Source organism: Macrobrachium rosenbergii, chromosome 12 (genome assembly GCF_040412425.1).
Source record: "Macrobrachium rosenbergii isolate ZJJX-2024 chromosome 12, ASM4041242v1, whole genome shotgun sequence".
NCBI classification, from domain to species: domain Eukaryota; kingdom Metazoa; phylum Arthropoda; class Malacostraca; order Decapoda; family Palaemonidae; genus Macrobrachium; species Macrobrachium rosenbergii.
The window spans coordinates 47,780,602-47,806,674 of record NC_089752.1 but is presented as its reverse complement, the minus strand read 5'-3'; the positions used below and the strand labels follow the sequence as shown (position 1 = coordinate 47,806,674).

General features: G+C 35.2%; 1 long non-coding RNA gene and 1 pseudogene across 1 annotated transcript in view; one reads left to right on the top strand and one right to left on the bottom strand.

The window, feature by feature from the left end:
- Positions 1-26,073, top strand: part of LOC136844231 (uncharacterized) — a 121,295-nt gene that overhangs the window by 83,263 nt on the left and 11,959 nt on the right. Inside the window, exon 2 of the long non-coding RNA XR_010854783.1 lies at positions 9,995-10,036. This is a non-coding gene — a long non-coding RNA (uncharacterized lncRNA). The remainder of the gene's footprint in view (positions 1-9,994; positions 10,037-26,073) is intronic.
- On the bottom strand, positions 16,157-17,677 carry LOC136844289 (uncharacterized; annotated as a pseudogene).

Here is a 26,073-nt window from a genome sequence, read left to right as displayed (position 1 = left end):
TCCTGTTGTTATTAAACGAAAGTAACAGTTCTCATAGACGCCCTTTGTATTGGAATTACTCTTTACAGTAGATATAAATAATTTTTGTATGCATCTTTCATAATTATTTTTTGATAATGTTTAAAGTTTATAACTCTAAAGCTGATTATGGTTACCGAGAGAGAGAGGCTTTGTGTTATTCCCATAGAGACAAGACGAAATGCTATAGTAGATTAAGGTGGCCTTGCGCCAGCACCGACTTGAGGTCATGGATCGTATTGTAATCGACGAAGTGCAGGAACCAAAAGGGATTGGTTTGATCACTCCGTCGCTGTAACTATTCCCATAAAAGTTTTACTTAATCCCAGCGTGCGGTAGACATAGGGCGTAAAATGCGACGTAATGGTAGGATCTGTTTAGCCTTCCTAGACCGTAGGTTTGGTGGTCTCGTTTGGTGTCATGTTGTTAACATATCCCACCGAACAAAGAAATAATAGTGTAGCGTCTTGCGAAAACGACGTGTTTAACATCCCCCTAAAGCTCTAACGAGTTGCAATTCTAAAAATTTTCATTTGCCCGATTTTTACAATTGCGAAGAATACCAAGACGGATTATGAACTACGAATAAGCTTAACGTGAACCAGTTATAAAGCTATCACTTACTTAAGCTATGGAAGAATGGTGAGGCTTCCAGACAAATATAGCTTGAGATGCATATAGCATTGTAGTCATAAATGTGTATTATTTTGGCTTCTGAAAAAATTAGAATTTTTCTTAGTTAAATTGTTCCCATTTCAGTCATTAATTGCACCGCCAGTCTTCATTATAAATCTGAACTGTTATCTCTCGTTCAGCCGTCCCACCGTTGCTGTTATCATTTATACTGTTATCTCCATCAACTCCCTTGATCGTAATCAACAGTAGTATTACCATCATTAACCCCATGGCATCGTACTGTCTGCCAGTGGGTTTCTCAGTGCTGCTATCGTTATCATCATGACAGGTAATTATTACGAACAAGGGTCACAACGTTTCCAAATCATATTTAATAACGTGAGCTCAAGTCGAGTATTTGCAGTGATGCACAAACTTTAGAGAGAAAGGAGAGGTCAATCTTCTTTTTGGTTTCTACTCTAAACAAACAAAGAAGAAAAACAACTGGTCTGTACACTCCTAGTTTGTTTTATGAGTGTCTGTAAAATTTTTCTAAATTAAATAAACGCAAGATCCCGAAGAAATTGCCCCAGAAAAAAACAGTTGTGGGATCTTCATTACAAGTCGGAAAAGCACCATTTTAGAAAAAATGCGCCGAATTTTCTTCTGCGCAGTCGAGTTTTCTGTACAACGTATAATCCATGCCACCAAAAATAGATCTATTATTCGGTGGTCTCGGTATAATGCCGTATGAGCCGCGGCCCTAGCAACTTTCAGCCACTGCTCGGTGGTGGCCTGTCCTGTAGCGTTGCCAGACGCACGATCAGGGCTAACTTTAACCTTAAATAAAATAAAAACTACTGAGGCAAGAGAGCTACAGTTTCATAATTATGTTTGATAATTGGAGGGTGGATGATCAGCATACCAATTTGCAGCCCTCTAGCCTCAGTAGTTTTTAAGATCTGAGGGCGGACAGAAAAAGTGCGGACGGACAGACAGACAAAGCCGGCACAATAGTTTTCTTTTACAGAAAACTAAACAGTTTGTGACTGTTTCCGACGTAAGTAAATAATCGTATCAAGAATGATTACAGTAACTTGGAAATCTAAGAAACCCATTGTATTTAATAAAAGAATACGAGGAAATAATTGTGATTTTCCAGACACAAGACGATAGAGAATATAATGCAAAATCATTGCAGATGAAGAGCGTATCCATGTTATGACATGGAGGAATGATGAACTCATCGTTTTTTTCTGCTTTATCCATAGATGTTATTGCCACTACGCATCACCCATCTTCCCTCCCTGTGCTTCACTAATTGTCAAAAGAACTTTTAAGCGTCATCTCGTTGAGAACCACGAAGATACCACCGTAGGGGGTTAGTGCCGTCAATACACCTCATGCGGTGCACTGTAGGCATTACTTAAGGTTCTTTGCTGTGTGCCTTCGGCCTCCAGCTGCAACCTCTTTCGTTCTTTTACTGTTCCTCTTTTCATGTTCTCTTTCTTCCATCTCACTTTCCACCCTCTCCTAACAATTGATTCATAGTGCAACTGCGAGGTTTTCCTCCTTTTACACATTTCAAACCTGTTACTGTCAACTTCTGTTTCAGCGCTGAATGACCTCGTGGATCCCAGTGCTTGGCCTTTGGTTTAAATTCTATATTCAGTTCAAGCCACGAAGACCCAGGCCAGGTGACAGATAGACGGGGACATGGAAAATTACAAAGACGGCATTTGCAGTTTGTGAAAACTCATTAATTGCCATTGTAAAGCAACTGGTAGAATTTCACTACTGTATAACAGCAACTCTTTGATTAAGGGAAGTTAAAATGTCTTGAAACGGAATCACTACAGAGAGATTTGCTTCTCACCAAATAAAACAAATTTTAAGCGGAAGGAAGACATTTTGAATTCTGAGGGCTTCCTCCAGTTACTAAGTAACTCCCCTCGAAGTAGGTTCCTTCACGTGGTGAGGGGGTAAGGGGCCCTGGCTTTTCTTCTTCGTTCTTACGAAGAATAAGAGCCCGGGCCCTGACGGATCACCTACAAACATTTCGATTTAAATGGCGTGGATATTTTCACTTTCATACAAATTTCTTGGACCTGGTAAATAGGAAAAGGTATCATAGCTAGGATTGGGTTTATATCCGAAGCTAAATAGTGAGAACCGTGGCAGGACCATCAACTGCCCGATAATGTTCGGACCTGAGTTTTCAGGCGGAACTATTCTACGGGACTGGACCACGGATTCCAGGGGGGTCTAGTTCTGGGAATAGGACTCTCGGCATTCTGTCCGGTTTGCCCATAATGTGATTAGGGTGGGGATGATTGTATTCTAGTAATGCTCTCCAGTCCTATCAAGCCCAGGTTGGCTTACACTTGAGCCACTCTAATCATGTTGTGCCATCCCCTTTGGGGTAGGGTAGGGATGCGGACATTTGGGAGTCGGTTCTCACTTGTGCCATTAGTGGAGGAATGAACTCCATGAAAGGCTGATGATATCTTTTTAAGGTTTTCAGGTTTATTTACTTTTTTTATTTTTTTTTTCTCAAATATACTTGTCTTAATGCAAAGTTGTGTTAACGATTTAAGTACCCCTGGACCCTTTGATGGTAGCGATTCGGCACAGTTAACGACTGCAGGAACCTCCTCTGACCTCTCTCTGGAAAAATCAGTAAAAAATACGAACGTAATTACATTGGAGCCCTATGCTCCAATGAAAAACAAGCCAAAAAAAACCAAATATCTTGACCCAACATTAACCCACTTCGACTCCCTCTTTGGGAGTGGAAGTTGGTCAAGATTCCTAACATTAGAAACGGAGAAAAAAATATCGCCATTGAAATTAGAAAACTTCTTATTGAATCGACATTCAACTACTGAAATGTCATTCAGACAAGTAAAAGAACAGATGTGGTTGATAGAAACCACTACAAGAAATCAATCGGAAAATTACTTAAATATAAAAAATATTGATAATATTAAAGTACATATTAAAAACATGACAATATGAATTCAGTGTCAGGGTACCATAGTACTTCCTGATAATGATGAACCGATAGAAAAGAATATATTGCTAGATTCCCTTAAAAAGTTACAACAATATGCAAGACTGCGAAATTTACAACATAGCTAGTAGACGAGTTAATGAAAAAATACTAAGAATAGCAAAGATAAAATTTGAAGGCCATGAATTACCATTAAAAATAAAAATCTTAGGCCAAAGCAGAGAACTGAGACCATATGTCCTAAACCACTACAGTGCCAAAACTGTGGTATGTATGGACATACAAGGAAAAAATTAACCATAATACATCTGTATGTGCATACTGTGGATCTGATAAACATACCACACAGTGGAAGTGTGGTGAACCAAAATGTGTGGTGTGGACAAAATCACCATGCAAGATCTAAGGAGTGTATGTATTACATATACAACACGGAATTGAAATTACTTCAGGAAAGGACAGGAATGCCTATAAAAGAGGCCAAATTAGAATTAAAGGTTAGAGAATGCATGATCCTGCTAAGAAACGAACTTTTCTGCAGCAATAAGATCAAACAAAGAAACAAAAGTGGAAATAAATAAGAATAACAAAACCCTGGTAGATCAGTCTCAAAGAAAATAACCACTTTGCAAGAAGAAACCAATATAGCAAAGGACCAAGAAATGTATACAAATCTTTGCTCAAATTCATTTGAGATTTTAAGAAGAAATAGAATCACTAGAAGACAATACAAGCACCATAGAAATATTAAAAGATAGTTCTGATGAATTAGAAACTAAAGAAAAAAAGAGACCTTTAGAGAGAACTCCACCCAAGACCAACAAAAAACCAACTATTATTAGAGATACATCCATTAAAATAAAGGCGGGAGACCCCAAGAAAGAACATAAACCAAATAATAAGAAAATACCTTTGTCTCCTAAAGTAATAATAAAACCAATAGAAACAGATACCCAGAACATCAAAGAAATAGTAGAGGAACAAACTATTGACAAAAATGATTATGTGATGGGAGAAGAGATTACCCATCACCAACAATAGGTACAGCAAGAGTAAATGAAAAAACGACACACGAAAAACACATGTGGATGTAATGAATGCTTCATTGAACTGTGCAACAAAAATGAAAGCATAACAAAAGACAGTTTAACAAACACTATACGAAATTTTATATGTTACAGAAATAAAGAAACTACTAGTTTGGACACTCACGAAAAGGAGCTGTATGTGCATTGGACACATAATGTCTTATAAAGAAAAACAAATAAATATTGTAAATAGGATTTTAGAAAAATGCAGATTGATGATCCACAAAAGAAAATAACACTTGAATACACTAACGTTATACTTTCAATAATTATATTATACAATGGAACGTAAATGGTCTACAGACCAGATTACATTTGGGAGAAATACAACGATTACTAAAAGGAATATGAGCCAATGATAATATGTTTACAACATGTCAACAAAACAATACCAACAATAGGTAAATATACCTTAGTATCTACATCTAGAGAAGAAGAAGGAAATTTAGGTATTTTATATATGTACATAACAAAGTATGTTATGACATAGTACCTGTAAATTTTACTGACATGCAAATATCAAGTGTTAAAATACGAATAAAAAATGATAATTACATAATTTATAACTTATATAACCAACCTAATAAAAGTTACGATATTGATAAACTTAAAGATTTACTTAACAATACCAAGGAACCTACATTAATAGTAGGTGATTTTAACGCCCACAACCCAATATGGGACTGTCATTGTACAAACTCAAATAGAATAGGTAGTAAAATAGAAGAGTTCATGGATTCCAACAACATGTGCTGTATAAATGATGACAGAAATTAGCACATATTTTTCAAAAACACATGGAACATTTTCCTCAGTAGACTTAACACATGTACAACAAGCATAGTTGACAGATTGGATTGGAATACAGTTGATGACTTGCACACCAGTGATCATTTCCCAATATTAATTTCCTTACTGCAAAATAATCCTGCAAAACATGTCCTCACTATAACATCTATAAAGCAGATTGGGAGCGATATGAAATGCACACTAGAAATATCCTGAGTTTGAATATTTAAAAGATCATAATGAAACTAATAAATTTCTTGTTGATTTTATTAAAAATGCTGCTGATAAAGCAATACCAAAGTCAAAACCCATCCAACAAAACACAAAGTTCCCTGGTGGTCTGATGAGTTAACAGAATTAATAAATATGAAACACTCAATAGGGAGACGATTAGATAATTTGAATAGAAAGTTCAATAAAATGAATAAAACATTACCGATATTAGAAAGAACTTTACAAAAAATGACTGTATTATTACTAGAAATTGATACATTAAAACCTGTATACAACAAAATATCTGCAAAATTTAAAAAAGAAGTAATTCAAGGAAAAATCATTTCATGGAGGAAATACATATCAGACCTCTCTAATAATACTCCCATACAAAAATATGGGAAAATTCAGGAAAATAAATGGTACCCATGTCAAACCACCTAGACATGCCATATTAAAAGATGGGAAAGGAACACTTGATCCAAAAGAAATAAGTTATATAATGGGAGAAAATTTAGCAAATGTAAGTAGTGATAAGAATTTAGATGAACACTTCCACACAAAAAAAAAAAAAATAGAATTAATGACAATAAATTTTGAAACAATTGACGATATATATTATAATAGAAAATTTAGTATGTCAGAGATGGAATATGCTCTCTCGAACAGCAATAAATCTGCTCCTGGAGGTGACAATATTTGTTTTGAGATGATCTGCCATTAGCACCTTTGGCAAAGTCATACTTATTAGAGTTTTATAATCATTTATGGCTTGAAATTTATTTCCAGATGATTGGCGTAAAGCTTATATTAATTCCAATCCCCAAACCTGGAAAGGATCTAACAATGTAAATAATTACAGACCAATTTCTTTAACAAGCCTTATGCAAATTGTTAGAGAAAATGGTAATCTTTCGACAACATGACACATTCGAGAAAATAAAATTTTGCTCCTCAGTTTGGGTCTCGGTGTAACAGATCATTGGATTCTCTCTGTAACTTAGAAGACCATATGCGTAGAGGTTTGAACGAAAACAAGTGCTGTAGCTGTCTTTTTGACATTGAAAAGGCATACGATACCACATGGAGGTATGCTATATTAAAACTTTACAAAGCAACAACATCCGTGGACATTTACCTAGTTTTATACAGAACTTTTGACAAACCATAATTTTCAGGTGAAAATTGATGATGATCTGTCTAAGAACATTTCACTTGAAAACGGTGTTCCACAGAAGCGTCATAGTGGAACACTGTTTTAGCTAGCAATTAATGATATCAGTAAAAATCTACCTATTGGCATTAAAGTAACCTATACATGGATGATTTTGCCATATATTATTCAGCATCCCGAATAAACATGCAGAACAATCATTAATAAAAGCATAGTAAATAGATGAATGGGCCTCATCTGTAGGCTTTAAATTTTCCATAGATAAAACTCAAGCAATCATGTTTTATAAAATAAAAGTGGAAAAAGGTGAAGAAATAGATTTAAAAATCAAAAACCATAGTATACCAATTGGCCAAACAGCAATTTTTAGGATTAGTATTTGATACCCACTTGAACTGGAGAGCCCACATTACATATGTAAAATCTAAGAAACAAAGAGCATTAAATCTAATTGAAAACTATCAAAAGACACTTTGGGGAGCCGATAGACATACCCTTACACTGTATAAGGCAACAGTTCACGTCCATCATTGATTATGGAAGTGAAGTATATGGCTCGGCATCTGACGCCAGTTCTGAAAATGTTAGACCCTGTTCACAACGAAGGCCTTAGAGAATATGCTCAGAACCTTTAGATCATCACCAAAATCATCGCCCTTACAAGTTGAATGTGGTGGTGAATTTGTCTACTCAAGAGAGCTAGTAACAATAAAAAGTGCTTTAAGAATTCAAACTGTGATTCTCAGCCAAAAATTATTTGAATTAAGAGATGTCTTTATAAGCAACCATCCACCACCTTTCCCAATTAAGAGCTAAAAGATTGTTTGGGTCGCTGAATATAAATATACAAGTGTAATAATAAGTAAAATCACCTCCTCCTAGACAATGAATAAAACGAGAATTTGCACACACCTCAAGTATTTATCAAAAAGTAATTCATATACAACCAGAACACCATAGACAGCATACAATAGAGCATATAAACCGAAAGGTCCCATTATGCAATATATACAACGATGGATCTAAAATCAGAACACAGGTGGATATGCTGCAGTGTCCCAGAAGACAAAACTTATCAGTTCTCCTGCCCAATAATGCTTCTGTATTTACAACAATTGTATGGAATTGCATCAGCTATAAAAAATTAAAGTCATCATTCAATAATTTTGTGATTTTCAGTGATTCAGAAGCGCTATAGAAGCTATTCAAAGTTACAAATCTAATAATAATATAGTACAACAAATTAATTATATCTCCATAAATTATATAATAATGGAAAAAATGTAGAAATATGTTGGATCCCCTGCATGTAGCAGGGATCAAAGAAAATGAAGAAGCAGACAAAGCAGCTAAACAGCAACTCACATGACAAGATCAAATGTGAATATCCCTGTTACAGATTACAACTCACATAAAAATGGGTATCATAAAAAAATGGCAACATATATGGGATGAAGAACCTGTAAGTAATAAACTGAAAATTAAAACCTAATGTTGAAAAATGGACTTCATCATATCAAAGAGAGAGGCACGCACAAAGCCAATTTTTAACACGCCTCAAAGAATAGGCCATATAAATCTGACATGGGCGCACCAATGAGCAGCCCACATGGCCCGGCTCCCAGTGCTCAAATGCAGAGTATTAATAACGATCAGACATGTGTTACGTGAATGTCAAAAGTATGACAAACAACGAATGTCTACTTTGGAAATAGGTCGGTGAAAAGAAATTTTGTCAGAATGTTTCACATTTTCAATCATTCAATTTTGATGTTCTTGAAAAAACTGTAATTTAATTAACAAATAAAATAAGTAAATAATAAAAATATGAAAATCCTTTTAACATTTGAATTTTACAAAAGAATTTTAAAATTTGTTTAATTTATATTCTGAATTTTTAATATACGTTTTAGTATGTATGTAAAGTCTGAAGTAAATGTATTTATTGTATGAGCATGTGCCTATGTACAGTTTTAATTTCATTTTAATTCATTCATCTTAGTATTGGATGATCTATTGGATGATCTATTGGGTCCTGGCCTTGACTTCAGGCCTGAAATATTATTTTTAATCAAATCCTTCCGGGCCCAGCCCTATGAGGAAGCTGAAAGTCAGCTCAGTGGTCTGGATTAAACTACTTTAATAATAATAATAATACTAAGTAACTGCAGCCACTGAAATTCTTTAGAATTTCAGTGACTGCAATTACTGAACTTCAAAGGAATTGCTGGAAACGGCAACGGAACTTCGAAAAGCTTCTCTCCATTCTATCGACTTTATGCGAGACTTTTCAGATGCAAATAATAATAATAATAATAATAATAATAATAATAATAATAATAATAATAATAATAATAATTATTATTATTATTATTATTATTGTTGATGGTACTGTGTAATTAGTGGCTGTAATAGTATAATTGATGGTTGTTTGTACCGAGAAATATAGGAATTTACGTTAATACAGACATACCAATAGAGTGGTTGAAGATAAAGTTATAATATGTATATATACTGTGTATATATATATATATATTAATGTATATATATATATATATATATGTATGCAATAATATATATATATATATATATATATATATATATATATATATATATATATATATATATATATATATATATAGTGTAATTATACATATATACATACATATATATATATGTATATATATATATATATTATATGTATATATATATATATACATACACGTGTGTGTGTGAACAGCATATAATATTAAGTGGTTGTGCTTGATAGTTTCTGAGATTTGCAAACAGTGTCGGAATGTAGAGTTAAATAATTTTAAATTTTATTTTCAAATTCTCTTAGAACTTCAGTACAATTTTGACGTTTTACTTCCGAAATTTTTTGCATACTTGATCAGAGCCTTGTATACTCATAGTTGTCTCATACATTTTATATGAGAGTTAAGAGAAACTAGGATAATGATTTTCATGTGGAATGGATCTAAGTCTTCAGGTTTATTACTGATATTAGTAACTGTAAACTGTTATTACTTCATTATTTTTGTTCCGACCTTCAAATAAGGAATTTTTCTTATTCTGTTTCAGTAATGAGTTGGCTTGGGATCGCGTCCCGATGGCAACACCAATGTGAGTATTATTCAAGTCTCAGTAGAATTGTTACAGCAGTATTTAACTTACAGAAGAATCTGGATACGATTTACATAAGAAAGGCACTTTTTTCAGGTAGCCTGATATTTCTTATTTTTTATTCGGGGTAGAAAGCAAATTATTTTTTTCATCTACTTTTACTGTTGAAAACTGCCTATTTGGAACATAAATTAGGCGAGAAGAACATTGGAGCCTTTGAGATTATAGATGTCTGGCATCAATACTGGTGACACTTAAGGACATACAGTCTGCTTAGTATACATGTGTAATTGCATACGTATTAGTGATACTACCAGAGTATTCCATTTTTCAGGGTTAAAATATGAATAACTAAAACTCTTCACTTGTCTTCATAATGCATTGCCTTCTGAGTTTAATTTTTTGGAAATGCGTCATACTTACGACACCGTTGGCATTCCAGATTCATACCGCAAAGTCACTGGTGACTTTTGCGTGCTTGTTGTTCCTCCCGTTTATTATCAGGAACTGATGAAAGCTGAGAAAAGTAATAATGGCACAGGTAAAAATAGCACAGGCAAAAATGGCATTGTAAAAATGGCACAGGTATTTTTAAATAACAGGTAAAAATGGCACAAAGGAAAAAATATATTGATTCATCTACAATGTTTCGCCGTGTTTAGTACTGGCCACCCTCCGGGGATCAAATGCATAGGACATTTGATCCCCAAGAAGCACTAGTACTAAACCTGATAGCCATATGCAAATAATCAATATATTTCCTTCTGCCATTTTTCCTTTTTTTTCCACTTGTGCCATTTTTTTCCTGTGCCATTTTGCCGTGCCCACTGCACTATGTGCCATTGTCTAATTCGATGAAAGTTATTATTTGTTTTATTGAATTGTAGGCCGATTAGATGTTGGTAATGCGGATGGAACTGCTGTAACTTTCTAATTCTTGTTTAGCGTTATTATTTTGCCGCAAAATATTTTCTTGGTTTTATGTGGAAATAAGATCGGGGTATTTTATCCTTTTCTATGATGGGAACTCCACCACAAAAGTGTATCACAAAAGCCTTTCTACCTCTCATCATTTGTGATGCTGAATTCCATTTTGTATAAAATATGTGCTTTTTTCATAAAAAATACCATTTTGAGGGGATAATAATTCTGTGATCATTGGGCGACTGGTATGCACTCGTGTTTTTTTTTTATTATTATTGTTTATGTATTTTGATGACAAGTTTTCTAAAAATATTTGAAGTTTTTTACGTATTAATGTGTACATTTTCGGGCTTAAAACCCAGTTTCAAAATGTCGTATAATGTAATGAAAAGTTTAGTGATTTGTTTTGCTGGGTTAATGTTTCCATTAATATTTTTTCCCTGTCGGAAACATTTATGGCAAATCTTACAATTATTGTGACCAGTTGATTTACTTCAGTTTGATTTCACCGTTACTTGAATTATTAGAGATACAGTCAAAACGCAGCCTTTGAGTTTTGATTAATGGTTTTGAATAAAGTACCTTTTCAGTCCAGGGTTTGTGTTCCGTAGGGGTACATGGAGGAATTTTACATGCAAACTAAATCTCTCTCTCTCTCTCTCTCTCTCTCTCTCTCTCTCTCTCTCTCTCTCTCTCTCTCTCTCTCCCGTTCCTTATTTTTCAAAAGTCACTTCGGTTTCTTTGGATGGTGCGAGATCGAATTATAATGCCTTTTTCTCCATCGAACCTGGATAAGGAACAAAGGAAAATAAGAGATTTGGTTAGCGTTATCTTTTGAGATTGAAAAATAGAAAAGCTGAACTTTTGAATGTGCATGTAACGATCTTCTGGCTTTCGTTTTTTGTTAGAATTTGCTTTCTCTCCCGCGCGCGAGCCGAGTTAGAACTTCGGTGAATTTAAGATTTTTCTTTTACATTGTATACCCCGTGGGGTTCATTAAGAAATTGTTACATGATTAGTTGAAATATGACCTCTTCATCAGAGAGAAGTAAAACAAGAAGTTAAAAACAGTGGTACGCACCAAACACACACAAACTGATATGAACTGATATGAAAATAAAATAGCCTACTACGCTAAGTTTTCCTTTTTATTTACAACATTCTAGTTATGCCATGCACATTTTCCGCTGCCATATAAATAGCGATCAGTTAATTGATATAACGACGGGAGACACTCCATAATCTGTGGTAGGTCTTTTGAGGACGCTGTTAACAACACCTTCGGGGTGTCATTGTTTCCTAATAATCGACGAGCTCTTTTTGGTTTTCCTTTTCGATAACATTTTTAAAAGTGGCCAGTTACGGCTTGTTGCGTTCTCGGCTTTAACAAGGATGTATATTTGGGCTCCGCGGCAGTAATTACTATTCTTCATGTGGATTACTCAATATATTACTGTATGCATATGCATTCTCTATTTCATGAACATTGTCCCTTGCTAACGCAAGCGCATGAATCTGCACTCTGCACATGCGCACGATTATTCTTCCTGCTTCTCTTGGCGCGAGTTGTACGCCTTGCAGTACCCTCTCTGTGTATAGCCTACCTGTTTGCTGTATAGAATAAAGCAACTTATGACTCGGGATATTATTTCTCCATCCCTGCAACCTTCAGTCTTCTACAAGACACCATCACATATCACCATGGCGCAGTGAGTTAACCATCCAGCATTTGAAGGGAACGCCGAATCCAGCATTCAAATCGAGCCGCCATTAGCCTACCCCTCGATTGCCTGTGGATATTCTGCTGTATGATCGCCTGTGGATATTCTTTGATCGCCCGAGGATCTTGCAGCGTTGTGTGGTGTTTCTGCAGGACCATACAGTGTTTGTGCAATGTTTGTGAAGTGCCAGTGCAGTGTAATATTAGTGCTTTGATTTTAGTGGGTTGTATTTCATCCCCTCCCCAGCCACGCTGTTGGACACCATAACCCCACCCAGCTACGGAGCCCGAGGCAGTGTTGCCGCTCACAGAAATGAGTTTGTACCAAAAATGTACCAAAAAATACAATTTTTTTTAAATGTACCATATTGTTATAAGTGCTATGTTGTGATTAAAGGTACCGTAAAAACACTATAAATATAAAGAAATGGTAATAATAAAAAACAGAATTATTGACGAACTATACTTGAAACTTACCTTCTTCATCACTAGTAATTTGCTTTTCATGCAAAATGTCTTCCCTGGAATTTAATGGTGTAAATAAATTAAAATAATACTAAGCCTGTCTTAGATTATGCATTTATTGGCATTATGGTGCATGTTTTACACAGCTTTTATATGTATTGATACTTAACGAATAAATCCAATACTTCTAACAGTATTTGAGGATGTAAAATTAGATTATCTTAAAGAATACTACTGCTTGAAAAAAAGAAAGAAAATTGATGTTACCGGTACTTATTTAAAACAAGGCTTGCATCATGTATCATCATCATCTGAGGAATGAACACTGGAAGCAGTATGCAGTTTATCAGCAATATCATAATTTACCATTTCTGGTATTGGCTCCCATTCCAAACATGGAGCGTTTCCTCCATTTTCTTTAGTTAATAGAAGTCCATTATAGTAACCGTGTTTAGCCTGTTTTTTATTCTTGTTTTAATGAGGTTGACTTTAGAAAAAACACGCTCAACTGCTGCTGATGAATAAGGAAAGGCCAACACAAGTTGATCATAAATTTTGAAACTAAAGGGAATGCATAATTTTCATCTGCACTTTTCTCTCTCTTTACTCTCTTTACCGTAAACCAAAACTCCAGTGGGTCTTTTGAAAAAGTCTGATACCGTAAACCAAAACTCCAATGGGTCTTTTGGAAAAGTCTGATCATTATAAGAAAAATGGCAGTGCCCTCCACTCATTAATGATGGCATCATAATCAGCATCGTTCACTAAATTGGGAAATTTTCTCAAATGCAATAAGATTCATTATGACCTTGCCACAACAACTGATGGATTGCATGCTGTGAATAATAGCAAATTTTCACTAAATGAACTAAAGCGATTTTGCATTTGAGAACACAATTCAATATAAAAGTCGAAACATTTTCTCTTCAAGTATTTAAGTTCTTCCACAGCAGTCCTCTTTTCCTCTCTCACTATAGCATCAAATTTGCTTCCAAAATACCACTGACTTTCATCTAAATGGAATGAAATATTAGCACAATCAATAGTAAATACATCAGATGATGATAATATAACTTCCATTTTTATTAAATTCCCTAAAATTGTTTTGTAGTATCTACTTAGATTTTCATACAAGACATGAATCCTAACGCTTTCACCTTGAAACTCTAGGTTCATTTTGGAAACAGTGGGAAGGATAGGTAAAGACCCCAATTAGTACTCGGAAATCGTCACTTACGTCGAAGCTTTTAGTAACCAAAAATAAAAAAAAGGCTTAGAGAATTAGTAATGATATCAGTGTGAACCCAGATAAATTCCCAGTAACATATATAGAAGTATTTTGGCTGAGTGCATTATCTTGGAAAATAGATGAATTAAATGTGGGTGCGTACGATTAGGACAACGATTTCCTATTTTGTACTCGCTTGACCCAGTTAGTAATCATTGTCTTGTACTTCTCAGATGTTTCAAGATATTGAACTTTTCAAAACAGCCATAACATTCCCTATATTTTCACGGCCACAATGATGACAAAATGCAAATTTGAAGCGATAGTTCTTTATTTAACTTTATCCCTGCTTTTTTCATTCATAGAGGGAAATACATGATGAAAATTATTATAAACTAACAAAATGAATGTTTTGAAAGCTTTTATAGATAGAAAAAACTAATTATGTTTACTGGGCCATTTAGATGACATAGGAAGAAATATGAAAAAAAAATGCGACGTCGCAAAAAATTTTAAACCTTAAGTAAAGTTCTAAAATATTATCAAAATAGTGTACTTAGCTTCTGATTACAAAATTTTCATACTAAGCTGCTACTTGTCTCCTACTGTTCAAAGTAAGCCTTTAGTGTCTCTTTCAGAGAAATGGGAAATGAGAATCCAAATGTTCTTTTTATTGTGAGGTTTTGGTGGCTGTAAGACAACCAGTTCTTCGGGGTGCACCGGGCATGACAATTCTTTTACCTCAGGAGTAAAGTAAAATCCATTAGTTTTCTCCTTGAGAAAGGCCACCGCAAATCCTCCATCATCCTTATCTTTCACCTGAAGATATGAAAAGAATAGGCTTTAACGGTAATACTGTTGTAAAGCTGTTAATGAAAGACAAGGGCAAGGGACGTATAGTACATCTCTATTGACTCCATCCAAGTGAGTAGTTGAACAGAAAAAGAAAAGGAAAAGTTTAGCCTAGAACTCTAGCCAGTGGCATGGTGAGGTTATTTTTGTTTTATAATTATCATCAAAGGCCTGCACTGATTACAGTAACTTACCCTTGCCACATAAACCTCATAGTGTGTTGTAATTCGCCCTTTGGATGATACCTGGGACTTTTGTATTTTCACTCCAACCCAAGACCCTACTTCAGGTTCCTCCATGGGAAGTTTAATACAGTCACTTAAACCTATATCAGTACTTTCTCCTATACCGCTATCTGAGGTATGTGCACACTCACTGGATTGAGGAAAAAGAAATTCATGCTTATTATGTGACACACAAGTTGACAGTTTTTCAGTAGAACTTTAAATTGGGAAGACATACTTTTAAATGTAAGAAATATGTATTGTAGATAGATTATTACTCAGTCATGAGTTATTTATTTTCTCTAAAACTTATGGGCAATCAAGATATCCATGCTGATTGGTTTAATAAAAATCGGCAGTACTTGCTGTGTTCATCAGCAGAATCAGAAGTATCTTGTAACTCTGGAGATGCAGGAGGAAGAAGCCCTGGAGATGCAGGAGGTTGTGACTCTGGAAAGGCTGCTGATGCTACTGAGGCGGTAGAAGGCTCATTTGTAGTGGCTAAATGTGTTTTTTTCTTTGTAAGGTTCTTCTGCTTAGGAGCTTGTTTGATTTTTTTTGGCTGTTGTAGATTCTGACGAAGTTCCAACTCCCTCACAACCTTTATACTTGAAAGGGAAAAACATCTGTCGAGCATTGTCTTGACATACTTTGGTCCACGACCCGGCCTACGTTCAGGATAAAATTTGTGTCGTAGCATTACACTACTAATTGAGCTGGTTTTTTGGTGTGTTGTTCTCTGATCTATAACTATATGATGTGGAAGTACTTGGACTGGGACTCAACTCGATCTCTGGTATAGGCTTATTTGGAGTCCTCATAGGCGTGCTTGTAAAATCAGCTGTTAAGTTTTCCTTGAGTGTGGTAATGGTAGGTTCCATGTACATTTTTCGCATGGGAGCATACCTTGCATTATCCAGGATCATATCACAAAGAATTCTTTTCTTTGTTCTTTTGTCATGAGACTGGAGGGAAAAAAAATAATCTGTTTGAGAGGATCTGTTGATAAGATAAGGGGGCATAGTTTGGGTTGACCTTTCCTTAAATCCCCCTTGATCGATTCCTTCGAAAATTGTAGATTCATGCTCCTTTTGTGCCGCTGCTGAAATCAGTTTTGAATAATCAGGTGCTTCAGGGTTAAAGGGATATATACCACACTTCCTAAATCCAGCTAGGAATTTTTCTTCTGTAACATACTTCCTGTAAGAAGGTAAAAACACCTCTGCAAAGTTAGCTTGTGTCAGAATTTCATCTTGATGTTCCTTCTCCCACTCTTTCACAGCTCTTGTCCATCCTTTTTTAAGGGGGCCAAACACGGCCACATCTAATGGCTGCAATAGATGCGTCGTGTTTGGAGGCAAACCGTACAGAACGATATTTAATTCATTAAGGGATTTTGCTAATTAGTAATTATTCCTTGTTTCATGCCAATCTGTGAAAACTATGACTGGCCGTTGAATATTCTTTTGGATCAACCAATCACTATAATCGTTACATAGGTACTCACAGAGTTTCATAGGTGATGAAGCATTTTTAACTCTTCCCTACTGTGAAATCATACCCCTCTGGGAATTTTTCAGCAATCATAATGTTAATTCTCTTTCTTGGATATATTATCATTGGTGGTGGTACTGAACCATTTGCACATACATTTGCTAGTACTGTGATATTTGATTTCTCATACACTGAAACTTCCTCAAAATTGTGCTTTGATCCTTTAATTGCAAGGACTCGTCCATGTTTTGGTGAGAGCGCAAAGCCAGATTCATCAATGTTAAAAATTCTGGAGGAGTCATTCAAGATATCCAAAGCATTAACCTCTTGTAAGTAGTCTCTGGTTAGGTTAAACCACTGTTTTGATTGTAACATTTAAATTTTCCTTGCATTGCCAAGTGACTCTGGAGTTCTAAAACAGATGTTTGGATGTCTTTTCAGAAATAGGGAAAACCACTTCTTTCCAGGGGTATTTCCATGGAATGTGGGAGGTTTTTTTTTCTTTGTATTCCTACTTCCTTTTCTTCCTGAAGTATACTCGTGACAGCAGAAAGTACATTACGTTTGGTGACAGGATGTGCCCTCTTGTGGGATTGGGATATGTAATTTACCAAAGCTTCTTCCTCTGCCTCCGTTAACAGTGTCTTTGGACCAGGTTTGCTATAGTTTCTTGGACGAAATCCAGACATTTTATGCCTAACTGTGGCTTCTGGCACATTGTTTTCTACCAGCACCTCAAAGACATGCCATCCACATAAAAAAAAAAAAAAGACATGCAGGCTCCATTTACTGCCCAAAAAATTGCAAGTAAAGAGAGAGAGAGAGAATATCATCATAGACCTGCTTCTTTAAATTTTGATGAAGTACTGGGATACTCACTCCTGTTACATCTTGAATGGCAGCATTGAAACTTCTTCACTATACTGCCTTCGTTTTCCTTTTAGCTCTCTGTTCTTTGTACGTTTAACTGGGGTTTCATTTTTAAGACTGTGAGGCTGGCCTAATTACTGTATAATTAACTCTCAACATCCTGTGGAAGTAAAAACTCTTAATGACATGCATAATTTAATAGTGCGTACAAATTTTTTCTTGTTGCGTACAAGTATTTGTACGTGCGTCAAAGTGACCAGCACCCATTAGTACGCGCGTCAAAGAAATCGGCTCTTATCAGTACGCGCGTACAAATGGGGTCTTATACGCGCGTACTAACTGGTGCCAAAGTTCCTAAGTCAGTGACTTCTAAAATGTTCTTTGGAGATTCACCCTTTTGTCAAAGGCACCTACACAAAAGGTGGAATATTATGTCTACCACTGCATGACCTTCTAAACATGTTTTGAAAAACTGCGTACTAATTAGGGTAACCCATATTATTTTGATCAGTTAGTACACCCATCCCCCACCATCTTCCATGTATTTTTTCTTAGTGTCAGAAGCTAATTTAATCCCTCATCTTTATATCTGAGAAACAAACAGAAAAGCTATCAGTTATATATCTTAAAAGTGGTTTCTTCAGAAATTTCTGCTCTTACATTTCTCCCTAAGGAAATGTAAATTGATGGATATTTTCACAAAATATTTTTTCCCACCATTTCCTTTTAAAATGAATGTTCAAAAGTTACTTCATATTTAACAAAGCAAGTCATCTTGTTTGTGATGGGTGCAATAACCTATGTGGCTTAAGTGCTGCAAACTTTTGCAGTTCCCTGAATTGTGAAATGCGTTTGTGGCTGTGAAATACATAACTGTATATTTCTCGGCAAAGATCTTCAACAGTTTTTGGAATTTTTAAACAAGCATTAGAAGAGCACAAGTGTAGGGAAAGACAAATTCAACCAAATAGATTTGGAACTTTGTCCTCTAACTTTCTCTTCATTACCAATATTGCTACAAATTTGAACTGATTTAACACTGAAAGCAAAGAAATATTCAGGAAAATAAGTTATAAATATTTATTTTAGAAATAACATGAAATACAGGAATGTATTTAGAAAACTTTGTGTACTCTGCCAAGATGTACCAGCTTTTCTTAAATGTACCAAAAACTAAAAAGGCGTACCTTGTGCAGAAAGGCAAACTATGCAAAATGGTACAAATGTACCATCTCAACAACCTATTTGAGGCACATATAAACCAACCAGTGCTGGCAATGAAATTTTTCAGTTTCCCCCAGGACCTCAGTGAAAATTTCCCCCAGATTCAACTAAAATCCCCCAGATTGTAATAAAACTAACATTTAGTTAAATGAAGTATATTTTAATCAAGTTTACATACCATTGGTTAGTTAAATGAAGTATATTTTAATCAAGTTTACATATCATTGGTTAATCCATGTGTTATTCCTGCACTTCTTTTGCCTGTAAATTCATAATAAAAATAACATTTAGTTAAATGAAGTACATTTTAATCAAGTTTAGGCCTACATATCAATGGTTAATCCAAGTGCTATTCCTGCTCCTCTTCTGCCTCTAAATTAAGTGTTATATTATATTCTTTCATACGTTTAATGTACTTGGCACTTGTTATTCCCTTTTCTACATTACTAATTAATGCCTTGCTTGGTTCCCAATTAGTACAGTCTGGTGTTTCCGTGATTGATTGTGGCCAAAATTCATCAATACTGTTTTTGCTTTTAATGAATTAGTTTTCCTAGTTTTAAATGTTGTTCACTTGGCGAAAATATATGCTCTACACGCTGGGAATGTGTTAAACACGATAGATTTGTCATAAATTCAGAAATTGGTGCAAACTTGGAATTGCCCATGCCATCTTTGATGGAACGTAAATTATATCAGTATTGTGTTATGTTGTCACTTGCGATAGGTAACTCTTTAGCTGTGAGCCGATAACTTCTCCACTGATCGTCAAGTTCATTCACTTGAGCTGGCGGTGCTAAATTAGGGAATTGCTCGCAATCCCAATTATTGATGACGGCGAAAGACTTACATTTGATGCAATAGCTGGATCAAGAATATTTAGCTTGGCAATTACACTTTTCATCAAATGGAAATCTGTTCCATATTTGAATGCAGAGTTCGACAAGAAATTTCAAGCAGTCATTCTTGAATCTTTTCAAAATATCACTTGGTAATGGTTCATTTATCAGTTGTGTCATCGCTAGTCCTCCCAGGTAAATGTTATCATGACTTTTGTGATTATTTTTATTACTTGGATCATTTATTACTTGGATCAGTATCTGAAAGCTTGACACGTTCAATTATTGCCTCATCCACAAAACAACTTAGAATATTTTTATATTCAGACATTACCATAAAATATAAGCTGTATAATCAAAAGTGCTCAGATTGAAATTCGATAGTGAGTGAGTTCACTTTTCGTAAGATATATTGCAGAAAAAGGAGCATGTGCCGTGTACCACAGTTGCTCAATGTTTCATACACTCTTCGAGCTCCATCAACTGTATCCACTTTTGTTTCACTCTGAAAATGCAATAGTAGCGCATCATTGTTCTCAATGATAACACTTATAACATTTTCCCTTGAAAGCCATCTAGTTTGCGCTAGCTTAGGCATTTTGTGCTTAGGTGCAGAAACTGCTTCTTGAATCAACTCAAAATCGTTTTGTCGTTTGCTACTGCGACTAAAGTAAGAGGTTAAGTCTCTCAGAAATGCTTCGGAATATGAAGGCAAAACACTTACTGCATGGCTGGCGCACTGAGCAAAAGAGTGGCATACACAGCCCATGACAAACACCGAAGGCAAGTCATCTTTCAATAATTTCTGAAAGCCAATCTTTACCGCCATCATTGACGAAAAATTATCAGCTCCTAAACCAATTATGTTATGAAGAGGGATTCCTCTTTTCTCAAGTAAATCTTTAAGAGAAGTATAAAGACCTAGAGCTCTTCCATCTTGAACTACCACTGTATCTAGAAGCCTGTCTACCACATCCAATTTACTTTTGTCAAAAAGAAAAAGAAAAAAAAAAAAAACGGACAATAGCCAGTACCTATGTTACAGAAATATCTGTACTCTCATCTATTATAATGGAAGATTTCTAGGGATTTTTTTTTTCATGAAAAGCTATTCCGTCCTGGATTACGTACGTCAATTTGGTCCTTTTCATTGACAACTTGTGAGCTATTTTGCCGTCTGGGAAAACTCTTTTACTCATTGATAAGAAATGATCAACATTTGAGAATGGCAGGTCATGCTCTGCAAAATATGCTGCAATAAAAAGTTCACTTTTTGCAATGTCTCCAGATTCTTTGGTCTGTTTTTTAACCATAAACTGTGTGATGTCAGTACTTGTGCTTGCTACATGAATATTGTTCTTATGCTTTACAGAGTTACTATGTTTAATGAGCATAGATGAGAGTAATGTTGCAGCATTTACAATAACCAAAGTTAGGATCATTGTTATTACGTTTCAGCCAAGTGTTCACCTCTGGAACATTAAGCCATTCTTCTTTAAACGACTGTGTATACCACTTGGTTTTTTTTAGCAGAAGATTCAATTTTGTCACTCATTGTGGGAATAATCCTGAAATTAAAAGAACAGTAAACTAGACAGTCACTCGGAGTGCGTACCTTCGCCAATGCTATCTTTCTCAAAAGTAAATCAAAATGTTACTTGTACCATTTTCTTTCAAGTTTTCATATCTATATATATATATATATATATATATAATGTATATATAATGTATATATATTTGTATGTATGTATGTTTGTATATATATATAATAATGTATATATATAATAATGTATATATATAATATATATATATATATATATATATATATATATATATATATATATATATATATATATATATATATATATATATATATATATATATAGTTTTGGAAAAGGATGTCAAATGGAGTCACAAATTGTGGTACCAATTGAAAACCAAGGTTATAGTTATTGAAAACTAGGCCTACAAGCTAAGTTAAATTAAGTCCAGGTGAAGGTCACCAGATCAAAATTTATGATACCAATGGAAAGGTATTGCCACAAGAAATGCACATGTGAAATATGTCACCACTGTCTCTCATGATTAAAAAAATTTGAGCAAGCTTAAAATTTTTGTGACCAAACAGACAGACTAACGAAAGAGATGTATCGTCCCCTAGCTTTCATGAAAGCGGGGAACAATAATCACAATGATTAAATTTATCACATGTATGCGACGTCAAGTAAGTTGGGTAACTTTAAAACAGTTGTAGCTTACAGGAATCTTCACTGTTTAAACTCCGTTTTGGCCTACATGTATTAACTGAATGTACAGTTAAGAGTTTAATTTTTGTAGACATAAAAAAATTGTTTCAATATACAAACATATGCTAGAATTATTGTAGGCACTGTTTCGAAGTGGGGCAAAAAACAATCAAAACACAAAACTTTCATTTTTCCCTCTATTTGATTTTTTATTTCAATTCTGAAACCTTTTCATTTTTATCAATATTCAATGTTAAATAAATCATGAAAATTGAGCCTAGGACCTTTAATGTTTTTAATAATATTTTTGATGATTTATTTTTACCCTGAAATGGGGTAAAAAAATCACATCGAACAGAACAAATCACGTTTATTTTTGGCTAAAGAAACATGTGTAGAAACTAAAATGCGTTTTCCATGCTAAAATCGAGGAAGTTTACATAGACAAAAGTTAAATCATATCAAAAGATAACAAAAAGTGTATATTTTGGTATTTAATTGTGAAAAAAAGTTTTTCATTACAATTTCCATAAACAAAACGAAAAATCATTTCTCTGGTATGAATTGTAATCCATGCATACTCATGCTATAATTCAATTAACAAATCCTTTTCTATCTTCTTTAGACGAGCATATGCTGCATTTCATCTGAGAGTCTAAAAGAAACCTTTCTTCACATAAGTTCTTCTGGCCCATAGAAAATGTACGTTGTATCAACAATATCAATGTCCTTTTGGTCATTGTTCCGCTCAATCAGGTCCATTCAGCAGGATTGCTGGAGATATTCTTCTTTTAGTAGGGAAATCAGCAGGCTCTCGTTACTGCCGCCTTCATCGTTTGCAAAGGTTTTTAATATTTTTCCCCAAAAATAAATCATTCGTGGTTCAGTGTAGTATACTGCATGGTACTCAAGCAGAATCTTCTGATATTACAGGAATGCCTGTTTCTGTTGGAGCTGGTACCACTTCATGTTCACATTCCATGTCCTTTCATCTTTATCAAAGCTGAAACACGTCATCAGCAGAATCCTTTCCAAGTTTATTTCTTCATGTTGTTGTGCTGTCGGAAAATTAGTTCAGGATCCTTTCTTTCTCTTGTAACTTCATATTCATTCTTCCTTTCGGAACTAAAAATGACACATAGCTCCTTACTGCATTCTCCTTGAGTGATAATTTGGCTATGCATGTTGATTTTTCTTCTTGTGAGAGGATGTGTTCACTACGTCCTCTGGAATTCAAAATCTCTTCCGGTGATTTCCTTTTCCTGCTACCAGGGATGTTAAACTTCATTCACTGTTGTGAGCCCTTGCTTAAATTTCATTGAGCGAGATCCGTCCAACTCAAATTTTTAGCATAAAGTGTTCCCTCGCTGCTGAATATCCTTCTTAATATCTTCAAAGTTCATCTTTATCAGTGGGGCCTTGAACATCCAGCCATTGACTGCAGCCTGGTGATCCTTCTTGAGCTATGGTTGATGGATCAAAAGACGTTGTCTACATCTGCTCCAGGCACTAGCGTTACTTCTTGGCTGGTAGTAGATCTCTGTGAAACATCCTGCTGAATTGCTGATGATGGAATCCAGTTGTGAGTCGTTGATGCCTCCTTATCAGTCATAGCATCAATACCACAGTTATTTTCGTCATCTTTTGGGCACCTCTGTCCAGCCATGTTTTGAAGGTTTTCAATTTCACGGGACAAAGGCGATCTTTGTTATGCTTTCTGATTCAAGGATAAATTCAGTAGCATTTTCATTTAAAACCTGACTGTTGGGAGGCATTGTCAGTCAAAAGACCCTGCTTCCAGACACTGCACAGCATATTCACAAAGCCACATTTTTGTAATGGCACTCGTGCCCCTGTCTGATGTATGCTGTTGTCTAAAAGTGCTGCATCAAAAAGTATGATTTTAAAGGCACTTAGCAAGCAACGTCTAATGGATTACCAAACACTCGATCTGTACAATGTGCAGGAAGCTTGATGATAGTGATATTTTCACTTTTGCCACTAGTATATCTCTACAGATGTATGGCTGAGATGCCATCCAAAATCAGGAGAATCTGGCTCTGTCTTTTGTTTTCTCTCTTCTCCTTTGAAGAAATCCCTCAAAAATCATTGGCAGTCACAGCCTGACTCTGATAGCAGCAAGGGACAGAAAAGGGTAATGCTGCAGTTCAACCCATGATGTTTAAACATGTCAGTCAGTCCTTGGACTGACAAATACTTATTTCAACAACAAATGGGGAAACGATTTATTATGCTTTGAAGAACACTATACTGACAAAAAATATGATCGGGAAAAAAAATCAGCTTTGCTCTGGTAAAGCTGACTCACACTTGGGAACAAAAAATCAAGTCTGTCTCTGAAAAAAATCAGTGATTTGATTTTCTTTGCCCCTTGAACTAACCATAGTATGGTGCAAAAGTATCTCCCCTGGGAATGAACGGTCAAGGAGTCATTAATATTTAATACACAGGGGCTACCGGGGCCTTGTGATTCTTTCTTACCCCCAAAATGAGCTTGGTCTCTGCGAATGGGAAAAAAATCAAAGGATGAGCTACATTTAAAGTTTTCCTAAAATTTTTCGGTAAACTTTTTGAAAAAAAATTATCCGGTCATGAAAATATGCAAAAAGAAATGTTATGTAATATAAACGGATAGTAAATTACAAAATGATTCTAACAACAAAATCACTTTCTGATGATTAATGGGAGAAAGGTAGAACAATGATTCTTTCTTTTGGTCAACCCTATATTTTTCTTTACAAGATTTTACTATATCTAATCAAATTATGAATAACCAGTAATAACACTTGAATGCTAAATAACACGAATTTTAACCATCTATAACAGAATTAAACAACCACTTCAATGGGATCCTAAGCAGGCATTTCTGCAAAAAGAAGTATGGGTAGCTACTACTCAGATTCGTTATCCTCTTGAGGGGCAGGACTCGATCAGTACCAGGGTGCCGATATCAAACGTTGTGCTCAGGCATCAGTCACAGGTTGAACGCGTTAGAAACTCGTTCTGCACTGTATTTCATTTCCTAGAAAATATAAAGTATTTTTACCATTTGTCGTTGAGCCTTTTATATTTAAATGATTTAACATCCATTTCAAAACTAGGAGGAGGAGTCTCTTAAAATAACGTAATTTAAGCCACCATGTATTCATCTTAATCGGCTCAATTCCCCAAGATTATCAACAATTTTCTCTCTCTCTCTCTCTCTCTCTCTCTCTCTCTCTCTCTCTCTCTCTCTCTCTCTCTGTTGCTCCAAACGCTGTGATTCTACGGCAATGTCACGATTTTAGTAGCAACGATGAAGTGGCAACTTATAAAAGAGTAACAATAGCCTATTTTGATACGAGAGAGAGAAGAGAGAGAAAGAAAGAAGAAAGAAGAAGAAAGAAGAGAAAGAGAGAAGAAAGTATTAATGAGTGTGTGTGACACAGAAAAGCATAACGCCTGCATGAGGAAAACTCACGATTTGCCAGGAGTTGTATTCTAGGAAAAATAAAGGCAAAGCACAGACATGCAGATGTGCAAGCTACAGGTGCGCTCTCTCCTGCATGCATGCATGCGTCATGACCTAAGCTTTGTTCTTGTGAACGAGACGCTCTCCCGAGTCTCAGTGTTTCTGTTAGCATGCAACATTCCAATTAAAGTTTCAGTGTTAAGGAATTTCTAGTTTTTGTTTTCATTAAGTTAACCTGAGAGAAAATCCTCTCTACACGGGCACTTGAATGTGGTAATGACAATAATTTTACCATAAAATTTCCTAGTAAAGGAAACAGGGGTGTGTCGTCACCTTCCTTCATATCTTTCACTTTCATCCAAAATTCCCATGCACTAATGTCACTTTTAACATTTTATTTCTGTGTTTCCCGGTAAACGCCACTCAAGATCAATACAGTTGAGGTCATTTTCATTAGCAATGTTTGGAAATTTCGATGC